The 24,913-nt window shown below is 31.6% G+C and overlaps 1 protein-coding gene across 1 annotated transcript in view; it reads right to left on the reverse strand.

Annotated features, from left to right (window-relative positions):
* The window catches only part of LOC131850606 (glutaredoxin domain-containing cysteine-rich protein CG31559-like), a 99,549-nt gene that overhangs the window by 71,328 nt on the left and 3,308 nt on the right, over positions 1 to 24,913 (reverse strand). The window contains exon 2 of the mRNA XM_059200901.1: positions 1,806 to 1,920. The gene's annotated coding sequence lies outside the window, so the exon portion shown is untranslated. The remainder of the gene's footprint in view (positions 1 to 1,805; positions 1,921 to 24,913) is intronic.

Consider the following 24,913-nt stretch of genomic DNA (forward strand, 5'->3'; position numbering starts at 1 on the left):
ATAAATAATTTTCTATTCTATTCTTACAGACTTATTTAAACATTTAACATTTAAACACTTAAGTCTTCTCTTCTCACAGCGACAGTTGATATTACCTCTGACTAATCTGGGGTCACAGTTCTAAGGATATAGTTTTCACTCAGAAAATAATGAATCTTAGCGTACGTTCGAAATTATGGTAAACGGCTACTGTAGTGGAATCTCATAAACAAAATTTAATTAAACAAAAAAGATTTTGGTTACAAACTTAACATTAAAATGTTCTAAAATAAATTATTTTAGACCTCATAGAATTTAAACTTACTATTTATTACTCTTTTACGAAAAAACTACTGAACGTATTTTGATAAAAATTTTCAGTAGGTAATAGTAGTCACATAAGCTGAAATTACAAAATATTATGTAAATTAATCATGATAAAATGCGAAGCAATACTGCTCAAACATTGCGTAACATAAACACAAAAAAAAACACAGAGAACCTCCTGCATTTTGGAAGTCGGTTGAATATGAATTTAAACACAATACTACAATACTAAAGATACGATGCTTCTCGTGTCACGTTAATATTGTAAGATAAATAGATAGGTTTGTAAGGTCCAAAGTAAGGTATTTGTTATGCTCGGGCGCAGGTAGACGGTGTTTCCGGTCTGTTAGTCATCAGGAAATAATATAAATTGTAATAGAATAATGCGCCTTCGTCGAGAAAGGGCAAGGAAGTATCGGTGAATACTAAACTGTATTATTATCATTAGCATGTTATTCTTTAAATAAAAATGCTGGTTATGTAACGGTTGAGTTAACTAGTTATGGCTGCATTTGTACGGGTGTAATTATAGACGCCGTCTATTGATGATAATAAAATGACAATAATAAATAAAACATCTATACAAGAACTACAATTGTTTTATTAATAAAATTATAGACGGCATATTGAAAAGTATTCACGGGATAAATATTTAATTGCTTAAACCCCAAGCAATGAAATAATTATCCGGATCGTCTTAAAGCTTTAACCTAATAACGATTATTTATTTATAATCTTATTATTAACATTATAAATGCGAAAGTTTGTGAGTATGGATGGATGATTGCTACTCTTTCACGCAAAAACTACTAAACGGATTTTGATGAAACTTTATAGGTTATATATCACCATAACTATATGTTATAAATTTAATGCATGAAACCGCGGGCACATTTAGTTATTAATATTTTTATCACTTCTCTGTAGTTTATATATCAAACCGTATTCGTTATACTCGAGGACGGATTTTACTTTGTGGAACTGGTCTGCTCTAATAACTATTAATATATTCATTTTGTTACTCAAGTATGTTATTTTTATTTACTTTTATATTCACAAAACGTAGAAAAATGTAATGTTAAACTAAACAACATTTAATTGAAAGAGCAACACTCAAGTATCTTGCTCATTCTTCTTGTGATAAGTCTACCATCCGAATGAGTGCTACCATCAAACAAATATGACTATTCAAAAGTATTAGTTTTATTTGTATAAAGATTATTTCTATGTTCTTTTCAACATACTCTGTGAATATTGCACTAGCCGTTTTTATCTGAACCTTTAAAGCAGATGCAGATACGGCTGTCACCTCATCATCATTTTTCCATTTATATTTATTATAAGGGAAATAACAATAATTAATTGTAAGAACACAAGCTTTTTGATAATCTCGGTGGCATTTTTTTTATAAAAGTCTCAATAAAAAATTATACATTCGGTCAGACAGTTACAGTGATATCTTTGTTTTGTTGTTGTAGTATAATGTTTAAGGCACTTACCTCCTTAATTTAACAGGAAAAGATGTAATAGCTAGTACAGATGAGATTGAATAGTATTGACAGCAGGAGTTACTTCGTTGGTTGGTTCTTCAATTCAAGTGACGACTCTCCTTATCTGAAAGAACAGAGATTCTAATTAGCTTCTTTATTGCCAGAAATATACCTTATCATGTAAATTTCTTCGTTTGTTCATTCGTTACAATACGTTAAGGATTTGAAAAAACTATAAACCGGAAAATGAGATGAACCTTCTCTTCTTTTCGCTCTATACAATGTCTTTATCTCTCTGTCTCTCTCTTTATAATTAATACTATCAGCTCATATCGGAGTTTGATATTAATAATATTAATAATTCTTTATTTTCAGATATTTTATATAACTATTTATGACGTCCCTCACCTCTGAGGAAAGTATTCTAAATACCTGTATTTCAGGAATCAATGTCCTTTTCCATATTATAGTGTATTTGTGCGTGTAATAATTAAGACTGCTATGTATATAGCAGCTAGACATCTGCTATGTATATATATCATCTTTCATATCATTTATACATGTTCTCTTGGGGTGTCTACTCACAACAACGTTATTCAGTCTTTAAATTCAATCATCTTATCATCATCAGTTCGCTGCAGTCCACTGCTGGATATAGCCTTCTCTCTACATTTAATATTTCCTTGAAATTGCATATAGCTTTTAACTACAATACAAACATTGCAATAAGATAAACGTATATAATGTTTTATGCTTGTTTATAATTTATTAAGCTGTTGGTCTACTGGTTTCGGTACCGGTTTTAGACCTTGAAGTCTCGAGTTCGATTTCCGGATCGGACACTAGGCTTACAGTTGCCGACAATTTTTGAATACAGTACCTACGTGCTTGTAAAAGTAACTAAAGAACACATGCACATGTTTATGAGTGTATGTGTGTATATCAGGTTGTTTGACATTTAATAAATGAGATGTCGTTAGATTTATCTTGAATTCCGAAAGTGGTAATATATTTTCAAGTTTATCTACATGTCTTCCCTGGAAAAGTATATACAAAAAAGAATGACCGAACGAAGATTGGTAATCCAAGTACTAAATAAATTACATACTTGACAATATCTATTGCACTGGGAGGAATGGGATAGTAATGTGGATTAATAACCCTATTGCTAGCAACATATCATGTCAGGTTGACGTCAGAAGCTCCCCTGGAAATCACCGTGACAAATTCGAATAAGGTGAATTTGTAACGATGGGATAACTGACCTGACCTCATGTTCAACTTATCATCGTCCACTAGTGCCCCGTCAGCGTAAACCGTTAACGCAGGCGGGTGCACCTTTACATTATCATCCAATAAAATAAAAACCCAATATACTTAAATTATATTACTAATTTATTATTAGTGAAAGTATTATTTTACAATAAAATAAAAGAAATAATAACAAGAGCAACAACCTTTATAATCGACGACAATAAAATAATTATAAACATTGCTATTGTATTCGTTACAACTAGAATCGATTTATACATCTCAATTGACCTACATGTATAAGGTATCGATTGCATGTTCTATCCCATTGAATCGAGATATCAAATCTCGTAACACCTATACGAGTATATATACTTTCACCACAAAAATCGAGTTCGATACAAACTGGAATCTGTTATACAACGCCCATGCTTGTCATAATAACAAATTGTTAAGTCACATACTTTACACAAGTAGACTCTCCTCCGATCATTCCTCCGGGCAGTTCAAACGGGAATCGAAATTACGACGGCCTGAGCCGAGGTTCGGATCCCATTTTTTTTAGACGTGAACAAAATCTTCAAAGGACCATCACCCCACGCCAGAAGGATGGCGGGGTGGTATGTGGAATTGATGACCCACTAAAAACCATACGACGTACCTGCAAGCGCCTATGTCTGAGCTGGGGCATTCCAACCCCGCTCCCATCACCACCATACCCACTAAAATCATATCCGTCAGGTGAGAGTTGGCCTTCAGCCGCTCCTTATGCCGTCCGCTGGTTCCATCTGCACTCGCCCCCTATCGTTCAGTGAAGCTGTAAAGACCATTTGCGGTCAACAGCATTAGAGAAGTCCGAAAAACAAGTAGACTTTGTACAAAGTCGTCTGGTAACTCTGTTTGGAAACAAGCTGCGACCACCTAATGGAAAGTAGTAATATGAGACCTGTAGGTACGAACTAAGAACAGTTCCACGGAGTAGGCTGTCGTGTCATACCTCTAATACATCTCTTACATGACCGTGTCATACCTGAGGACTAATGTCTCTGTGTTCTCTATGATCTCACTGCGATATTTCATCCTTCAAGCGATCACATCTTATAAATCATGCTGCTTGGCAGAATATATAGGTTATATGGTACGAGTAGGTTTATACAAAGTCTTAATATATATTTATGTAAAAATGACTGAAGAAAGAAAATAAATGTTAAGACATTTGCCAAACACAAATTCATTAAATTCCAAAGTAAGCAAATCTTGATTTGCAGATACTAGACATCCGTCAGACAATAAAATAATATTATTCAATAAAACACTTGTATACAGGAAACAACAAGATCGCATACAAAAATCTGTATTGGAATTGAATAGCGAATATAGGAAGGCGAGGCAATGTATTAAACCGCTACATCACAAAGGTTGTCAAGAAAACTATTTGTTTATTTAATCTGTAGTAAGTTATTTAGGAACTAGTGTAATAAATCACAAGCAATCAGAGTTTGTATACATCAAGCTCTCATTATCCTAAGTAATTGTACTAACATAATGTTGTACCTACGACTAGGCTGTCTACATAATAATCAATCTGTCAGTATGTATGATCACCCGTCACTGTATCTCACGAACTCGCAAGGCCGACAGAAATAATCGTGCATGAATATATTTATTGTAAAAAATATTTGTGTGTCGGTAAAGATATGTGAATACAATAAAAAATATGTGATAGTCGTTTCAACTAGATATCCGGCATAATGAATTTTTTTACATATTTTTATAATTAGCTATGTATGATTGCATCTTTTTTTACAAATAAATAACTTTAGCCGAATTCGAGTTTTCTCTAGAGACTATGGTATACGGACGGTATATGGACTATACATAAGTTTTTAAGGCAACGCGCAAGTTATATAGTTTATGGTTTACCGTCATGTGGTCTATATGATTGACCGCAATCACAGTGTTATAAAAAATAAAGAATGGTTATTGTGGAATAAAAGTCTATGTTCTATAGAACATAGACTTGTATATAGTCTATGTTCGTTTATAAGTTAAATATTTGGAATACAAAATTCTATTCTAAATTGTCACTTCTTTCTATTGTTTCTTTCGGTTTCCCGTCCTGGTCCTAGTTATTAGTGTTACCTTGTATAATATATATAATATGCATTTTACGACAATTCCCTAGTTTCCTTGATCAACCACAGTTCTAATTACAAATTAAAATAATTTCCTCCCACACAAATTAAATATAGATTTCACTATAGCAAAATTGTCAGTCATGTTTTCATTACGTTTCATTTCTGGAGAGTCAATCAGTTTAACGATTCCACCGGAATAATCGATATCATTAATTTACTCGATGCGTAATAAAGAAGAAAGTTGATAGTGTCTCGTAGACGCGTAAAACTGTGGCTAGAGTTACAATCTCAAATACGTGCTGCGAGAAATCGAGAGCCCAAGATATGTTTGAACATATTATTAAAACGGAAAGCAAAAACTTTGTACCCTATTTTACGAAAAGTCTACGGATGGAGGAGTATGAACTTTAACACAATTATAGTTTATATAGAGAAGGTGTGCAGAATGCAAATTTTATTATAAGTTATGCATAAAAAATACATTAAATAATGAATAAAACATTACACACACTACCTTTATATTACACGACTGATAACAAAACGTCAATGGCAAATAATGTCAATATAGTAAAATTAATGTATTTATATTTTTAAAGTTACTTTAGAACTTTTTATTTATATATTTTTTACATAATTATTACAAACAATCACAAAAAACAATCATTGTAATCCAACGCGGCACATCGAGGCAGCGTACCCAAGATACTGGCAGCGTTGCCTGTATGTCAATATAGTTAATTGTCAAATTAGTGAATCAAAGATTTGATTCTGCGCTGTTATCAAAGTAGAGTAGAAATTAGAATATTAATACGTAAAGCAAGTCTTTGACAAAAGAACCTTAATAATGTTCAAAATTAAAATTAAAATTAATTATGGCCAAATTTCGATTACTTGGGACCATTATACTTAAAAATGGAATAATTTATTACTTTTATAATATGAAATTTATAAATTAATGTGCTAACCCAGCAATCTTTGTACTGTCTGAGAATTAAATGATATATCAAAGTTGCCATTCATTTTTCTTGTCAAATATAGTACGTTTCGAAATTTATTATGCGATTAAACATTCCTTGGACTTCTACCTATATAACAGTATTTAAAAAATCAAATGCAAAATAAATGTCCAAAATAAAAAATAAATTGATGAGACCTTGATTGATAAATTGATGAGAGAATTTATCACTTGGGGGTGTGAGAAACAGTTTACAACCTATCTCAGCCTTACTGCACAAAATGTCATAAAAATCGGTTAAGCCGTCTTGGAGCAGAATTGTTACAAACATTGTGACACGAGAATTTTATATATTAGAAGATTCTACGAAGTATTTTGCAAGTATAATGGAGCCGTGGACTGTTGGCATCGAGTACCACTATTTCCACTGATCTGCAGCTATATGCACATCACGGGTCATTCACATTGTGACGGCATGGACACTTTAATATATATATTCTAATGTAATCTATAATTCAGTGTGTTTTGTATCTCATTCGCAATATAACTTTGGCCCCACTTTCTCTGGCACATAGATGTACTCGATAATATATATATATATATATATATATGTTTTCGTCTGTTGTTCTAAACTACGCAATAAATAATTAAAACAAACGATTTTTACTCTAAAGTTGAGAATTTCTTCCAGGTAGTTTATATGTTCATGCAAGGATAAAATATATACGACATTCATTATATAGTATATACACACACATACACTCGTGCGAAGACTGGGCGGGTTCGTTAGTAAAATATTTCTATTTTCTCCCATTACCACGCAATCAGTTTTCTAGACTATGAGCAGATCGTTAACAGTTATAAAATAACACAAGAATAATAAAAGACAAGTAAGACTTAGAAATTATATAGATTTGTATGTTAACCAATTTCAAAAAAAGAAGGAGGTACTACGTTCGATCACTATGTGGGTGTTCGTCAATTGTGAACTGATTTCCAATTTTTTTGATTATATATATTTATACTCTATACTCAGTAGTATAGGCTACAGATACATAAACAAAAAAATAACCTATTGTCAACTAATAATTGAGGGAAAGCCTCAAATATTATAGACAGATATTGTTTCTTGTAGGATTTTAGTTGTTTAGACATTTGCATCCAGACATTATTACTTGTCGATGTCGAAAATCGTTGTTTACGATTGAAATATTTTTCGTGGCTTCAGCACTCGTATAATTTATATTTTATAGACTACCATACCGTGCATCGCATTAATAATTGTACTAATCTTGTACACACAATGAAATCATTTCAAACAAAATAATGCAAAGAATGACCTCATTTATTAAAAGGTTATTTCTCAAACGATTCAGTCACTGTAGTGCGATGAATCATTGAAAAAAATCGTCAAACCATCTGATGCAATTACCTCGGAATACGGATTTGGTGGATCACTCATACAGACTCACTCATAATTTTGTAATATCTCCATTCAACTTTCCCTGGGTATATTAATAAGTAATAAACATCTAGGTATTAATTTTTGGAACATAGTTACATAAATAAAATATGTTAATTACGTAGAAGACATATCATCATAATCTCAGGACAATTCACGCAGTGCCATCTAGACCCAAGTTAAGCTAGCTAAAGCTTGTGTTATGGATACTAGATGACTGATACAAATACATAGATTTTTTTTTTGTAAAACATACATTGAAAACACCAAGTCCGATACAAACAATCGTACTCATGAATACAAATGTTTGTGCCGTGCCAGGAATCGAACCCGCGACCATCAGACGTAAAGCGGTGTGCTAGACCGCTAGACCACCGAGGTCGTAAAACAGTCAGACAGTCAGTCAGTCAGCAAACAGTATTATATAAACGTAATAGCTACCAGGAGAAGACTTTGACCAAAGTCCTGCTGTTTCTCATTTATGAGGAGTTTGTCCATGCAATAAAATTACACGCAGATACAATGAACACTAAAGAATAAGTACATTGTAGTTATTCTTGAGTAGTAGTTATCTGTATTCAGACACCACGCGTCTGAAATATAGTAGTACCTAATTTCAATCGAAATTTCGCCATTCTAAATTATTACAGTAGATATAAAGGTGTATTTTTCATTATTCCGAAAATTCATTATAATTCCAATGTCTAGCATATTTATTTAGATTTTTTATACAGTCTAGGATTGTTTGTACGAACGATTCCTAAAAAAATTTCAGATACGTGTAATTCTAAAACAAACTTGTTAAAAAGAAATCTGACTAGTGTGAAACGTTAGATTGCTTATTTATGGAATAAATTTAATTGAATTTAATTAGTTACTATAGAAAATGTTCAAATAAGCAAGTTTTATCGGGACCTACTCTATTGCTTTGAAAGGTATATTTCGGTATGAAGGACTAAATATGCCAGTGAAATGACAGGTTAGTTAGGTATAACATCGACAACGAACGAACAACAACAACGAAATATCTCCTTTGGAAAGTTTACACTCTTTCCCGAGGAGATAAAAACGATCGCTCCTAAGAATATCCTTCAATTCTTGTCCCTGACGGGTCTAGGTAGCGAACTCTGAAAAGGGCGAGCACAATAGATCTATGTAGGTCGCAGTGCTACAGGTGCTACACATCTGCCAACAGCCCAAACAATCCAATAAAAAAAAATAGGTATAACATTGAAATCCTCAGAAATAGTAACCTACGTTGCCCGTAACGTCACGCGTGTGGTGTCCAGGCCATAATTCAGTTTCCATCATATTTTTACAAAAAACTATTACTTGTAAATAACGCTAGCCAAAACAATATGCTATAAAAGCAATACCTATAGGTAATTAAAATTACAATTTTCATATAACAATAGAACCATAAACCAGTATTAATCTCAACTATAAACACACACCTACGTTCAAACATATTTCCGTAACCGTTGGGAAGTTACGACAAAAAATGACAAAACGTAACGTTGCCGGTTTATTAAACAAGGCACGTAAACAAACGTCAAAATGACAAAGTGTCCACTTTCACTGAGAAATGAATGAATAATAAAAGAAAAGTCGAGCCGTCAGTGCGGAACGGGCCGGGCCGATAGACTAGGACTAGCTTGTCTGCAAATGTTTGAGCTAATAACAACAAAAGCAAACAGTTATTACGTTGTAATTATTAATTAACAACTGTATTACAGTTCATTAATCATATTACGAGAATTTGGAACATTTATGTGAATTTATTGCACTACAACACAAATACTACAGATGTAAAACACGTAGTGGAATTATAAGAAAATAATATGGTAGAATTGGATTTAAACGAAAGCGAAACTCTTTCACTCACCGCGTGAATCGTGAAATCCAATACCTAATTACAAATAATCTTTCTATAAACTGTACGTAATTAGTATAAAGCCATTCATTGGAGTGAACCATAATGATTGGTAATTAGGTTCAGAATTGACAAAGATATAGTATAACATACCAATAAGTTTGTTTGTTTAGATTCATATTTTCCATGAGAACGAGAGAAATCGGATATTGGTAAAGTTGTATTATGATATATTGTTCTAGCCCATACGTAGATTTTGTGCAATACATTATAATAATTATAAATTATTTTACTTGATACGGGAATTAAATCGTCTCTCTCAAATATATTAAATTATAGTATTTGTATAAAGTTATTAATGTCTATTCAAATGTGAATAATGATTTTAATTACTATTCATAGTCTCTTTATTATTATTATATCATTTTTAATGCCTTGATTTTTTTTTTTTTGTAATGATTATTTTTGCACCGCCAACAATTTTCTCTGTACTGCCTATGGTTGACTGGTAGAAAATACTGCATGGTGTTAAGTCCGCCAAATGTACTGTTACTTTTGTCTGTGTGCATTAAAGTTATATAAATAAAATAAATAAATAAATATACTACGACATTGGCAAACAAGCATCTGATGGTAAACGGTTACCACAGCCTATGTACGCCTGAAACACCAAGGGTGTCTCGTACGCATTGCCTCGGATTATGGTAAATTAATATGAGTTTCAGATAAATAATATAGATCCCAGTTTAAGCGTCCCTGTATTATTTTTTTCAACAAACGCAATGAACAACTAGAGAGGAAGTTATTTCCTCAACTATAGGCCGCTTAATTCCCATACATGTCTGTGAAACCTTGGATGTTATTAAGAGATGTATTCCGACATTGAACTTAGAACCTTCATGGAATGATCTATGAATGATAATTTTATTGCGTTTTGTGTCGTGTCTTTAAACAAACATAAATTTTATAGTTATGATAACGATTTTATTTTGTAAGTCCTTGAATTTATGTATTTTTTTATGTGGCCTGAACGGCAAACAAGATGACAGCCCACCTGTTAGTAAATGGAAACCGTTGCCTTATATACTTGAACAGCACTACGTGTATTACCTGGTCATCATGTGTTAACTTTTTTTAATAAATAAAGTGTAAAAGTATGTTCCCTACGTATTTACATCTATATATATAACAATTTAATAATAAGATAAATATCATACATAAAAATTTTATATATAACATTTATGGAAATGGAACAGAAGTTTTTACTTAAATTTAAGGACTTTTGAAAAATCATATTTGTTTTTCCAACTAATTGAGCTCTTTTGAAAAGTTACACTTTTTTTTAATCTACTTAGAATCGGTGTAAGAAAAAATCATTCTGTAACCACCCCAATTAATGGGGCGACAAGATTGTATGAGGATTAAATTTGCGTCTAAAGTCAATGAACTACATCAAAAGATGGCATAATGATTGCAATATACGAGGTACCTATCTCAAATCATACGTGTAGATGCTGTGCCACTCACATTGGTGCGGTGTCAACGAACTCAATGCAAAAAAATACTCAGTTAACTAGTAAATTACTTGTTCCATTTGAGAATAGTAACAGTGAGTATTGAACAGTGACTGCAAGTACTTCTGATTTCTTCAAAGTTGGCTGTAAATCCGAGACTTTGTCTAGTATTGAAACAAATATAGAAATAAAATAGTAAAAATATAGTAATCATTAATAATAATAATCTTAGGACAATTCACACAGCTATCTAGACCCAAATTAAGCTAACTAAATCTTGTGTTATGGGTACTAGATAACTGATACAAATATATTGATATAATTTTTTTCATAAATATATGTTATATATATTTTACACAGAAAATATCCAGACCGACACAAACAATCATACTCATGAATACAAATGTCTGTGCCGTGCCAGGAATCGAACTCGCGACCATCGGAAGTAAGGCGGGGTCCCAATGTACCATATCAAGTACACCTCCACCTGGAAACCATCATGATAAATTAATGGTGAATTTACCACAATAGACTAACTGACCTGACCTCATTTTCTCATCATCTTACACTGGTGCCCCGTCAGAGTAAACATTTCCATTTTTTTTTATTTATTCATTCAAAACAATACAAATTGTTTAGAATAACATAATTGTAACATAATAGTAAATTTTTGTCAACAACATTGTCAAATAGCAACTTAAATATTCAATCTCGGTATGTCAGCTAGCACAGTGCAGTAGGTCCTCATAGGTCTTTATGGTTATCATTATAATAGTCATCTACGGAATAGTAACACTTATTCAATAAAAATGACCTCAAACAGGTCAAGCATAAGAATATTATAAATGCAAAAATGAATCTGTGTATATGTTTGTTAACTGTTCGCTACTAAACTAAAATAATGCTTCCATCCGGTACAAATACCTCTCGTATACGATACGATATTTGATAATGTTATATCCTCTTTAGATACAAGATGACTACATTACAAAACAAAACATGCCTAACATTCCAGTGTTGTCCATAAAAATGTCCAACCGCCGGAATGCAACCCGGAACTTAGATGTTGTGTATTTTCTAATACAGACTGTGAAATCGGAGATCAATATCAATTTTGCTGTACCATTTGTAATTTATAAACGACAGCCCTTTCATCTAGATCTCATTTTCATTACTGATAAACCGTAAGAGGCATTTAATTACCGATTTTCAATACGATAAATGCTATACTGGTTACTATAGTTTACGTTTATGCAATCGATATGTATTTTAGCTTGTACCGCGGTACAGGTCACATAGAATACAATCTATGCTTCTGAGATGTGTTTACGTTGACGGTATTTTTAAAAGTGGACTATAATTTTTGGGATTTTCATTACTAACATATAAATTACAAAATCCAATATTAATATAGACAAAATACAAATAATATCATATAAAAAAATATCATTAATAGTATTCGCAGCGCCGAAAATGTCACAAAGTGTTAAGTCCGCCATATGTACTTTTACCTCTGTACTATATGCATTAAAGTTATATAAATAAATAAATACAAATAATATAAATCTTAATCTGCTTATAAAAATTACTTTGTTAATAAAAAATAAGAGATATTCTTAATCCGATTACATATTGCAAAAATTTTACTATATTAGCTTGCTATCGTAATGAATGTAGCATTTGGGATGGTCAAGGAAAGGCTACTTTGTATGTCAGTAAATATATGCGGTAGGAAACTAGTAACTATTATAAAAGTAATAAAGTCTAATTTAGAACTTAATTTCTGAAATAGATAACAACGACAGTCTTTGAACAATTACAGCACCAGGGATGGCAACCGTGCGGAGATCTTCATACAAATACGATATTGTTTATTCTTCGTACGAGACTAAATTTTTTATAGTTGGCAACCCTGTACAGCACCCCACTTTCATACGAATACCGTCATCATTACCATGGTCAACTGAGCAGTAGCCGGTCAGCGGGAACGGCAGGTTCATTGGTCATTGACCCAATGAAGGAGATTTGGTCCTTCGATGCCTTTATAAAAAAATGATACCCGACTGGTTCACGGTTCGGCTTGATTATTGCTTTTCTTGGAAGATTCAAAAGTATCTTAATGGTATTATAACGACACCACTGTATTAGTTATGTATGACGAGCTGTTCCCGCGACTTCGTCCGCATCGAATTTAACTTTATTTTTCTAAAATAATATATTTTTTCTAATATAATAGTAGCCTAAGTTACTCCTTATTACATCAGCTACCTGCCAAAAAAAGTCCCGTCAAAATCGGCCCAGCCATTTCAGAAATTAGCCGGAACAAACAGACAGACAGACAGCCAAAAATTATAAAAGTGGTATTTTTGTTGTATGTGTCGTATTTATATTTATATGTATAGATATGTTGTGGATTAATTTTATTAATATATATAAAGTCCCCACTAAGACGTACTAATATTATAAATGCGAAAGTGTTTCTATCTATTTATTATTTATTACCACTTCACGACTAAACGGCTGAGCGGATCTTAATGAGGTTTGATATGAAGATAGAGTATGTTATATATATATCGTGATATCTGTCACAAAGTATTAAAAGGTAACAAGCCGACGGACAGACAAACTGACAATATTTCATATTTACAAAATCAGTATTAATTGTAAGCAAAAGACACAAATATATGGAGGTAACACATTATTAAATAATAAAATAACTACCTCTCACAATAGCAAGTATAATAAAATTATAAAAACATACAAAAAAACAGCACCTGTAGAATGTTTGTACAAAGAAATCACAATTACTATCTAATTACAAAATATTTTATAATAGCACTAAGTTATTAACAATACCTGTTGTTCGCACCTCGACCAGTTATCTCAAAACAAGATCTGTACAGATGTTTGACCCGTCCGACCCCTCTGTACCAATTGCAACTTACCATACCCAAGTAATGGAGGTTACATAAAAATTAAAAGGCCGATTATACCATCGCATTGCTCAATAAATAGTTAAATGTACACATGGTTTGGGAAAAAGATCACAATGTTGAGGTGTGGTCAGGGTTGTCTACGATCAGAGATATTTATATGAGTACGATACTTTAGCTCACCGGTACGCGGTAGATTATTATGATTAGTATAAATATACGAGATTTTGACTAACAACAATTTAGACGTAAATCTTTTACTATAGCAACAAATTTGTATTCATTCTTAAAAAGTTTCGACTTTCTAGTTAATGTACACAGCTTATTTAGCAGCGGCAGTTATCAATTTACGAGTTAAATTTTCACCGCAACAATTTTTTTTTTGTCTCTTTTTTTATTGTTTGTGATATTATTGTCAAATGTTTATGTTTACTTTGCTAGTAGAGAACAGTCTAGACTAGACTTAAGTGCTATCGTCGTAATTAATCTTTTAATTTATTAATAAAGGCTATAACGGAATAGTCTTGATTATTACTTCTAAATTTTATTATAAGCAGCAATTGTAAGTTTTAATTTAAGTTTATTCTTTGAGATAAACAAAGATGATTATTATTATTATATGTAGCTTTATGCATTACCACAATACTCTATCCTATTACATGATCAAGGTATTAAAATATGTTCGACATACTAAGTGAAAACCATTCTACATTACGATATTTTTAAGTTTTTTTGTACGATACAAAATTTAATAAGACTGGCAACCCTAGGTGTGGTCACATTCGAAAAATTTCGTCAATTGCATGCTCGATCAACCGTAGCCAGGGAAATGTACAAACCATATTACTGTGCCATTGTTATTAGGATTTAGCGTGGTATTTTATAGTGAAATTTAAAAAAATAATTACCATGCAAATTATTGATGTCAATGTAATAGCAAGATTATAATCGCGGTATTGCACAAACTCGATTAAAGATTACTAGCAACCCAATGATTGCCAGTAATCTTTAGTCAGTCAGACTGATTATATATACAGTAGAAGCTGCAGCTCACTGAGCTATAGGCTATGCGGATACAAATGACTGATTTGTTAATCTTAGAAATTATTTATAAATAATATCATTTTTATAATTTTTATCTTTTTATAAAGCAAAAACTTTACGAAAAATGAAATGACCAAACAAAATGAAAAATAAACAATCTTTCTGAAATTCTCTTAAAAAGTTTAAATTAGTTTTGAAGCATATTCGAAGAAAAAATTCTCAAGTTTTCTATAATTTTGATGTTAGTATTTTTTTTAATAGAAAACCTTTACTTCTTAGATTAGCAAACTGTATTCCGAAGCTTAGTCCTCAGATATGATAACTTATAAGGTATGACGAGGTTACTATAAATTCATTTTTTTTTGCTATAAAATATACTATTTAGTAATTTCTGTGGTTGTGTGCCGTTCATGCCTGTCCATAGACGGCAACAATGTCATCAGGTTGCTAATCAACACATTTGGTATTCTAGACTAATAAAAAACTTTAAAATTTTAATTTAACTTAAATTTTGCAATCAATAAAGATTAGAGATCATTTTATATTGTAAATTTACACTTTCCCAAACTTGCAAAGTGGTCGAGGTCCATAACCTTTGTCCTTCATTCTGTCCTCGCAACTGAAGTCTTTTGAGACGTGAACCCACGACCACAAACTGGTTTTGAAAAGCCATAACTTTGAGCTTGACACCCCTGATGCATAAATACGTCTAAGTTGAGATATGCCGAAGTGATAATTTGTTTCTTGCTAGGATTCATAATAAAATGAGGTATGACGTTTATTTGCAACCTTATATGCAGGCGTTGTGTTAATTTATTTATGTACCTATATTTTTAATTTTTAAATAGGCTGACAGTCAACGTGATGGTATGTGGCAACTGTCGTTTATATAGTCGATGAACAGTACAACAGACTATACGTGACTCCTGTGGAACTCATACTTTGTACCCTGTATACACATCTTACAAAGAAATCGGCGGCTGAAATAGGTGAAATTCTTAAATACCCACTCGATCACTTTGTTGAAAGTGTACTTAAAACTCATCCAGTATATTTTTCATGAAAGAGTAACCATATCATCTTTCATGTTTACAACATAATAATAATATAAAATTTAACTAGAAGGTAAACCTTCAAAATATATGACCTTATCCATGTAACTTTGAAGTGACAATAGTTTTAAGAAGAACCCATTGCACAATTTAGTGGTTTGATGAAGGTCCCATGTGTACTCTAATGTTATTTTAATGAGGACAAATGAATACTATATATTTTTGAATCAAAAATTAATGTGTTTGTAAACTAATTCAAAGGTAATTCCCAACCCACACATAGACCCATTAACTCCTACAATTATCATAAATTCGTATAAATCATGTCTTATAGACTACATAAAGAGAATTTATAGAATCTATTGTATGTTTTGTGGAAGAAATTATTTTATTTTTTAATTTATACCCACAGGAGCATTATGGACAAGCATTTTGTTTATGAATATTACTCCTTATTATGGCGACGGGTGACGAGATGCCTAATAAACGAAAATATAGTTATACATATGTAATCCCATAAATAGTTAGTGATATATTAGATATGCTTAATCAATGAAAAACGACTTATTTTGACAAATAGTTCATTTTATATATATATAATATTTAGTCACATACAATATACATTTTTAATATATAATTTGACAATATATATTAAAAATGATCAATCGAGTGAGTAGTGTTGACTGCTTCAACGGTCTAGCGGTTTAGCACACCGCCTAATCTCTGATAGTCGCGGGTTCGGTTCCTCGCCTGGTACAAACATTTGTACACGTGAGTATGATATCGTTCTGGGTGTTTTCTATGTATAATATGTGTGTATTTGTATCATAACATAAGCTTTAGCTAGCTTAACTTGGGTCTAGCACTATAGCACTGTGTGAATTGTCCTGGGATTATTATAATTATTAGTGCTAATATCACCAGCACCGATCCTATAATTACAAGTTAGGTAGCTTCTAGCATTCTCCTAATTATCAAGCTACTTGACTAATACCACATCCATTACTTAAAAAGTATATCCATTAAGGATTTTAAAGGGTGCTGGAGCGAAACTTCCAGGCTTCTTTTATTTCAACATTTTTATAGCAGTAGCATGGCAGTGTAGCCATTTAACCGCCTAAAGGCGAGTAATTATAACTACCATTAATAGTAACCGAGGCCAAGTAATGGAATTTAAAATTAAAAGTGCTATAATAAAGGTTTATGACTTTTTCGTTTCTATAAATACTTTGAAGATAGTCGTAAAGAAGATTACTGGTTTAAGATCCATCTTGGATCTAAAAAAGGAGGTCTGTATTCATTTTCAATTAACACGACGTTTTTGACAATGGGATTTAAGCTTCATCTCTGTCTAGATTTTACTGTTATAGAATGCAGTACTTTTTTGTCATCATCATCTCTGCTTCTTTCTTGTCCAATTTATTTGGGGTATTTTTCCATAATTAAATTTTTTTATAACATATATTACAGTGAATATTGATTAGTTCGCTATTAATAAATATTGCCGAATAAAATAAAGAATAAATATTTTTCTAACCTACTGTATTTACATCTATACATATAAATAAAATTGGAGTGTCTGTTTGTAATATTGAAATAACTGTTTTTTACTACATGCATATGAATATAAATACGGTACATACACCAAAAGGACATTTTTTACAATTTTTACCTGTCTGTCTGTTTGTTCCGGCTAATCTCTGAAATGGCTGGACCGATTTTGACGGGATTTTTTTGGCAGGTAGCTGATGTAATAAGGAGTAACTTAGGCTACTTTTGTTTTAGAAAAATAAAGTTAAATTCCACGCGGACGAAGTCGCGGGAACATCTAGTTGGAAATAATTTTTGATATTGCAAATTAATATATTAACATTTTATATATTCAGCAATATTATTGCGCTTTTTTTAATGCAATAAATCATTTAATAATTCAACTTCGCTATTAATAATATATATGCAGATTTTTAATAGTATCATTTTAGTTTTCTGATTAGTTTGCAAGCGTGCAATTTAATTGTAAATACATATGTGGTATATTTTGCAAGTTAAATATGGCGATGAACTCAATTTTATTGTTACACACTGCGTATTCTAGTGTCTGCCTTTTGTATTCTACGTGATGATTTGTTAATCAGATGACATTCTGATTCAATACAGACATACACAATTATACAGACAATGTAATTTGTAATCTGTTTGCCATAAAAATCATTATTTTAAATTTCAATTCATGTAACGTGGTTTGTATGTATTTCGTATGACGAAGACTGAGATGTTTTTTTTGTTAAATTAACATCTCTGCTTATAATAATTCTACAAACAGTGGATTCCACCGTTATTTATATATTTTAATATGACAGGTTTATTTCTATTTGCTAATATTCTGCACAAAGATAAACGTGTTTATGTTATTAAAAACAGAACAGTAAAACGACAACCGCTATTTTATACCATTATTAACTCAATATTTATAAAAAAATTATGACAAATTGATTAATTCATTTGATCATTATACAATTTAGATTTTGTACGAAAGTCTCATCTATTTCAGCCGCTAAGCAGCTTGGTAAGATGAGTTTCGGTTGAAAAGATGAAGCATTGAAATGACTGCATATAGATACACCGAATTCCTCCAGAATGGCAACTTAAGAGTGGTGGCATGACGTCACATGATGACGTAATTATTATGGCACTGTTCATGTTTAGAGAAACAAAAAAGTGATAATTAATACACAAATTAAATTTATAAAGAAACCGTAGAATATTTAGAATTATAATATAACATGGAGACATGGAGTGAAATCAATTAAAAATCGACAAGTGCAACAACATTACCTATCAAAACGTTGAAATGTAGAAAGGCACCGCCATTTTAAAAAATCAAGGTTATAACATATGGAATCTTCGTGACTAATGACTTTCATGCAGTTTCTTGCAGTAATATTAACGAGTTATTCAGCAAAAACTAGTTCACCTTGTCATCTTCACACGGAGAGATTGATAAGATACTAGCTGTGCCCGCGACTTCGTCTGTGTAGAATAGTGACTTGGCTTTGGATATAGCATTTTAAATTATTTTACAAATAAGATATGCTTCACCGGACAATAGGGACGAGTCCAGATGACACTATAAACCTGTCGCAGGACTTATGGAGCGGCTGAAGGACAAATCTCGCCTGACGGAAACAACTTTAGTCTGAGGGCACCGTACGTTTCGAACCTCGGCTCAGGCCATTGTAATTTCCATCCCTATTTGAATTGGATGGGAGATCGATCGGAGGAGAAAAGTTGATTTGTTATATAAATTATTTTTAAATATCACTATTAAAAAATAGAGGTTGATGGTAGAATTGTGTAAATTAAGAGCTACCTTTAAAAATATCCTAAAAATAAAAATACACGTTTGATCTGAATCACCCTTACCAATTTATTATAATATTTTACGTAGGTATGGGCAATAGTTGATGCCCGTAATACCATTCATGCATTGCCATTCCGGACGACCCATAAGAACCCATGCCTTATCCTTTAATTTCAATGCCTTATCTCCTTTAAACCGAAACAACTTACGAAAACAGCTTTAAAAATAACTACAGCTTGCGTAGTCACTAGCTTCTTACAAAATATATCTCAATGAATACAGTGCTGTATATTTCGTAATACATTCAGTACCGTCCTTGATATTTATAGTCTATTCCAGAATCATGGAAAAAAACGGAAACAGAAACACATATTCCATAAGATAAGTTAAAAAAAACGCTAAATATCTGTCAATTACACGTATTATGCAAGACCATTAAAAGACATATGCAATATTTTAAAATCCTTTACTTGTATTTGTGTCAGGCTACTTAAACGGATGCATTCCATTTTAAACGGAGTTCGTGTACTAGTTGTCTAGTTTTTTTTAATACGCCCCTACGGACAATCCTCATAACAGCATCATTTTAATCATATAATGATGTATATTACGTATAAAGCCTTGATAAAAGGAATGCCGTCCAGTTGGAATATGCTCTGGTATTTATAACTTTGATATTACTACATCATACTACAAATGTACATATATCTCTATTATATGAATATATTAAAATGACATTACTATTATATTTAATTCTACATTTATATATATTACAAAGGATTAAAATATTGTAATTGGATCTTGATAGTGAAAAGGAAAGACTCGTGCTGACTATTATAAACAAGTAAATGTTTCACGAAATCAATTTGTAGATGACTTATCAATTGTCTCTAATTAACTATGTAATATATATGCAATAGTCTCACTTTATTTGGAAAAGAACCAAATATCAAAAAGTATAGTCTTGGCACTGACGACCTGGAAAGATTGTGAATCTAACGAAACTACTATATATACTAAAAAACGGTTATTTTAAATTAGAATATAGAGTAAAATCGAAACAGTTTAGTTTTCTTCAACTAAATGTAATTAGTATTTTGATAATTAAAAAAATATTTATTATATAATAAAATATAGTTTGTATTATGACACAGGATATGTACATAGAAAACATAATAATTTATATAATACAAAATATTTGCTAGACATAATTTAAACACCGGAATAAGCTATTTTGAAACGATCATGCTCTGTGGAACACGATAGCAAGATTTTATAACTATTACTGATTTCCATTATGTAACTACAGTATTAACAAATGTCTACTGGATAATATTTTACAGCATTTAATCTACTGCAATTGTTATGAAATTAAATATGAAACCTATATATACTTATATATATATTAATAATAACCGTATCGTAACGTAATAATATAGAACTAAACTACTCATAGAAATACTTAAATGCTTTCGTATCCGTCAGGCGGGAGTTATCCTTCAGCCGCTCCATAAGTCTTTTCGCGGGTTTGGAGTGCCATCTGCACTCGCCCTGTATCGTCCGGTGAGCTTGTAAAGCTTGTAAAGGTCCGCTGCAGCTAAAAGCATTAGAGTACGAAAATAAAACTTAAATGCTTTATTGTAAATACATACATAATATATACAGAAAACTAGCTGTACCCCCGGTTTCAGTCGCATGAAATTTATAGCCTATGGGTTATTCTGATATATAAGTTACATTATTGTAAACTTTCATTAAAATCTATTCAGTAGTTTTTGCATGAAAGACTAACAAACATCCATCCATCCTTTAACACTAACAAAGTTCCGCAATTATAATATTAGTAAGTCATCCAAACCAATACAAACAATCATTCTTAGGAATACAAATGTTTGTATCCTTTATGATCCACACATGACTGAATGTCTTTATAGTTGACAATGAAAACCGGATCTATGTAAAACTATATGACAGCTAATTTGAATAGCCATATATTCACACTTCAGGATGCATACATGTGTATTACAGTAAGGAAGGAAGTGCATTTGTTTACGACGATTTCTTTATATGACAGTGTGAAAGTGGCACGAACGCGTCATTTTGCATGCGCCCGCTAACTGCCTCCGGTGGGTTTTCTTATGATTTACATACATTTTATTCTTCTTTGGAGGTCAGTAATTTTATGCCATTTACAATGTGTAACGGTAGCAAGCGAATTTATAATAGAATTATTAAAAAGTTAATGATCTTTATAAAATGGACGGTGCATAATTCGACAATGACACATTTTAATCAATTGTCATCGGAATAATCATCAGCTATTCATTGACCGCTTTCAAATCACTATAATTTATACATATTTTTCACGTTCACTTTTACACAATAAAATTATAGTTTTTAGCGGCAAAAAAAATAAAGAAATTCACCTCATTTTCTTGCTTGTCTAGTTCTTCTCAATTAAATGTATAGACTAAATAGGATGGTAGACAAAATATACTTCTCTGATCGGTACCCCATACAATACAATACATCACTATAATTATAAGTATCGACGACGACGTATAGCGGTCTAGCACACCGCTTTACGCCCGATGGTCGCGGGTTCGATTCCTCGCACGGCACAAACATTTGTATTCATGAGTATGATTATTTGTATCGGTCTGGGTGTTTTCTATGTATAATATGTATGTATTTACAAAAAAAATCTATGTATTTGTATCAGTTATCTAGTATCCATAACACAAGCTTTAGGTAGCTTAACTTGGGTCTAGATGGCGCTGTGTGAATTGTTCTGAGATTATTAAGTATACTAAAATTATTGTACCCTCAATAGGAATTTATTATTCTACTCACATTTACTCACAGATGAATGAACTTAAGAGGGCACATACCGTTAGATTGGCAAATCTTGTATTACTTGTAAAAATTCAAAGAAAGCCATACATATTTTTGAATAATAATTTTAAAAGCGGATTTGCATTTAATTAAACGTACATCATAAAAAACAGTCATATAGCGTCATAGAGCGTCATAGAAACGTTTTATTCATGATCTCGGACAGTGCGGTTTTAGAGGAGCTTCCTCTCGCGTACAGTTACATTGTGGAATGAACTACCTGCCGAGGCTTTCACGAGAGACTACAACACGGGGTTTTCTAGTGTATGTTAAGGTTTCTTAAGGGTCGGCAACGCGCAAGTGACGCTGGTAGTGCTTCATGCATCCATATGGTGGCTATGGTGACTATTCACCATCAGATGGGCTGTATACTTGTTTGCCATATTCTTAGTAATAAAATATTTAGTTTTTGCAGCTTCATGTGGTTATATAACTCTATTAGATAATTATGACGAAACTCTTTTAGCTAATTTCAGTTTAAATATTATAAAACTGTTAGTGTTTTCCTCCTTTTCCTCAAAAATCACTCAGTGAAAACCGCATGAAAATCGGTTCAGTAGTAATCCTAAATCTTCTAAAGACTATCACGAATATACAAACAGACTAGGTTGTTTTATAATACTCGTATATAAAGATAGAGTAAAATTAACGTTTAGTTTTTCCGAGAGATTCAAAAGTGCTTATATATTAAGTTTATTTAAATAATTATTATAATGACGATTAAATATATTTCTATTTCTATTTCAATAGTACACTGTTAATTAATTTGATTAAGTATTATAATCCATTGCGGCAAAATGCAAATATTCTCGTCCAAGTCTGTGAGTGAAATTTATAGATAAATCAATTCAAGCCTCGTTTACATTAAAATCGATCGGTCAAGTAGATACAAACTAACTCGGATTGCGTAAGTTATGCATTAAAATCTATTAAATACACTTTCGAATGATTTAGATTTCTTTCCAGCATTCGATAATGATCTTTAATGCAATATTACTCGTACCTTTCAAGTTGTCACTGCTTATACTGATAATTGCATGGTACTCATACAATTGGTAACACGCAACTAGTGTTTTTATAATAACCATTTGTATGAGTTTTGTAACTAAATACACATTATTTTGAATGTGTATTATTTATTTATACAAACCTTGAAAATAAGAACGTTCTAATTTTATGTTAATTTTGAATTTATTTGAGAAACTATACCATGAAGAGCAAATATTTGTTTGTATGTAATTGATAAACACAAAAAGTAATGTAATACGCGGGTTGCGCGATATAGCCAGTTTAAAATAGCAAATGTGAGTCTTATAGATATATTTTTCATCGTTTATACTAATATACTTAGTAATTAATATTTATGAGAAATTACACCGTTAGCAAAAATTACGTGTATGTACGTCTGTTTGTTATAGAAATTAATTTAGAGATTATTTGGTGTTTAAATTTGATATATACTAATTATAATCATATAATATATTGATAAAAACTTTACTTCGACATTTTCACGGTGCGTTGTATTTAGAGATATTGAGCTAAATCTGGGTGCAAGTGCTGCATTCACCATAACACCGACAGATGACTGATACTTATCTGATTATGCTATCTGAGATACCAGTCGTGAAAGTATATTAATATTATATTTACTCACTTGTTTTTCAATATTGTGAAATATAATAATAATAATCTCGGACAATTCACACAGCGCCATCTAGACCCTTAGTTAGCTAAAGCTTATGTTATGGGTACTAGATAACTGGTACAAAAACACACATATGTATATATATTCGTAAATACATAAATATTATACATAGAAAACACCCAAACCGATACAAACAATCATATTTTTGAATATAAATATTTGTGCCGAAATCGAACCCGCGACCATCGAAAGAAAGGCGGCGTGCTAAAACAACTAGACCACCGAGGTCGTCTCTTGAATTGAATTCTTGGAAAATATGTAAAATATATTTTATATTCAATCAATAGCAAACAGAAAGCATGGTGAAATCACAATATAGTTGATGTTGTGCATGTCTTTAGCGTTATCTTAGATCCGATAGAGATAACACAATTGTAGACAATATCTAGTTGTGGTATTTAAACGCTTGAATGATCATATAGTTATTTACTGTCATTGATATTACATATACCTACATATAGACTCTGAGAATATATAGACATCTACAGAAATAGAAATAATCTTTATTCAAATTAACTTCATATAAGCACTTTTAAATAGTCATATTTTTTTTAATCTACGACTCATTTGAAACGCAGGCTCATCACAAGAAGAGAACGAGCAAGAAACTTGCGTGTTGTAGTAATATTATAACATAAGATCACGGCGTACATGGATGATTATGGGATAGTGAACTAGACTTAACAAAGATATACAATGTAGGGGAACCAGTGGAATATAATGGGATGAAGAGAAAATTCTGCAATTCATCGCTTGCATTGTAGCATTAGGAATTGGAATTGTTCTGACATCCTTCACTGGTAAAAAGTACTAATACTAATTTATACAATTAGTAGTTATTTAGTATTTCCAAGTATATTGTTGTAGTAACTTGTGTTAAGTTGGATTAGTCAAAACTAGTAATCAAACTATGATAGCCCAAAAAAAGGTGAAA

Source organism: Achroia grisella, unplaced genomic scaffold, assembly GCF_030625045.1.
Source record: "Achroia grisella isolate CSIRO2021 unplaced genomic scaffold, CSIRO_AGI_Agris_v1 utg777, whole genome shotgun sequence".
In the NCBI taxonomy this organism is placed as follows: domain Eukaryota; kingdom Metazoa; phylum Arthropoda; class Insecta; order Lepidoptera; family Pyralidae; genus Achroia; species Achroia grisella.